Source organism: Limulus polyphemus, unplaced genomic scaffold (assembly GCF_000517525.1).
Source record: "Limulus polyphemus unplaced genomic scaffold, Limulus_polyphemus-2.1.2 Scaffold3566, whole genome shotgun sequence".
In the NCBI taxonomy this organism is placed as follows: domain Eukaryota; kingdom Metazoa; phylum Arthropoda; class Merostomata; order Xiphosura; family Limulidae; genus Limulus; species Limulus polyphemus.
In genome coordinates this window covers 97,221-99,073 of record NW_013669176.1, presented here as the reverse complement: position 1 = coordinate 99,073, position 1,853 = coordinate 97,221, and positions in this window count along the sequence as shown.

Sequence of the window (1,853 nt, the reverse complement as noted above, 5' to 3'; positions counted from 1 at the left end):
AGATAGCCCTCGTGTAACTTTGCGCGAAATTCAAAACAAACAGATTAGAGTAAAGGCAGTTAGTCAAAGCCCCATCACCAATCTTAGGCTACTTTTATCGAATAGTGGAATTTATCCTTCACTCTTATAACTCAGCAACGGCCCTAAAGTGCGGAGCACGATTTTGCGAAAGCGGGACGCGAACAATGGATCTTTGTATTCATAGACCTGCTTGCTAACCACTATGCCACGCCCAACCCGAATTAATTAAGACTTATTGTTTTTATTTTAACAGTGTGTGTTGCCAACTATGCTTCTATTCCCATGTCTAAAGCGTGGAAAATTATTTCTAGCACGCATCACCAGGAGAGTTAAATCAGCTCTTGGTACACCTTTAAGTTACAGAAAATTCTTCTCACGAAGGCCACCTGGCAATCGTTAATATAAGTAACTTGTTTCAAGATGGCGCAATTTCTCTTACACCATAAGGTAAAGTACTAGTAGATGGGGTAAGAGCGTGTTAGCTAGAACAGAATTTCGAATGAAATGCCCTTGGCTTACTTTTGAGGAAAAAAAAAAGAACCTTCATTCTTTAGAGTTCTCGCTTGTACACAAAACCTTCACTACATCCTAATTTGGTGAAGATGTATAGAGTAGTACTTACTGACACCCAAGGTCATTATTCATTCCTTATCTTTAAAAGTAAACATCGTGGATAAAGCAAACTGTTTATAACCAACCACCTTTTGTTGAAGTTATCTGAAGCGTTTGGAAGTTTTGGTTTCCCGTTGCAACAAATAGAGCTCGTGCGGTTATAGTACGTCACAGGTTTCATTCAAATACACTTTTTGATTGCAATTTTGTCAACTTTTCACTCGCTCTTATCAGAAAAAAAAAACATCTACAAAACAATAACATAGACTATCAGAAGGCGTTACATCTACAAAACAATAACATAGCCCATCAGAAGGCGTTACATGTCAAATTTTCGAACGTATAAAAAATATTGTTCATAATTATCACTGCTCTTGTGCAGAAATAATTAACAAAAAATGATCTTACATTGACAACTAAAATCACTGAGCAGTCCTAAAGTTAAGTTTAAAATTAAAACACTTCAGCACCGAAATATTTAATTATAAGTGTATACATGAAAAGCGTGCTGATTATAAAACTTACGTAGCATCAGTTCCTATACCAACCACGTGATCTCAATCATAAAATATTTTTGTTCGTTTGATGTTAAGCGCAAAGCTACACGATGGGCTATCCGTGCTATGCCCACCACTAGAATCGAAACGTCCCCCGGTGGGACAGCGATAAATCTTCGAATTTACAACGCTAAAATCAGGGGTTCGATTTCCATTGGTGGACACAGCAGATAGCCCAATGTGGCTTTGCTATAAGATAATACACACACATAGTATCGAAACCCGTTTTTTTTGTGTTTTTTTTATTAGCGTTATAAACCACTAGGTTCATCGCTGAGCCACTAGGGGCGTCATAAAATGTAATAAAAGTTTAAACACCGTCGTAAGAAATGATAGAAAATCAAATGATGTCCATTCTTTCTTAAAGCACAACAGATTCAATTACGATCATACTTTGTCGTATATTACTCACAGCCTAAAACATAACTACCGCTATGATGTCCTTGAAAAAGTGTTACTACATTCTCATTATCACACTTCTAGTACATTTTAATATATAGTTAATAAACCTTAAATTACACAGGCCTGCGAATTTAAACTTCATAAAAGTTGGTTTGGTTTTAATAACGGATTTTCCATAATTCAGCTACGCAGATTTCGAAAATAATATATATATTTTTTTCTATCACGTTGGGAGGAAAAAAACTCTTACTTAGATCAAAT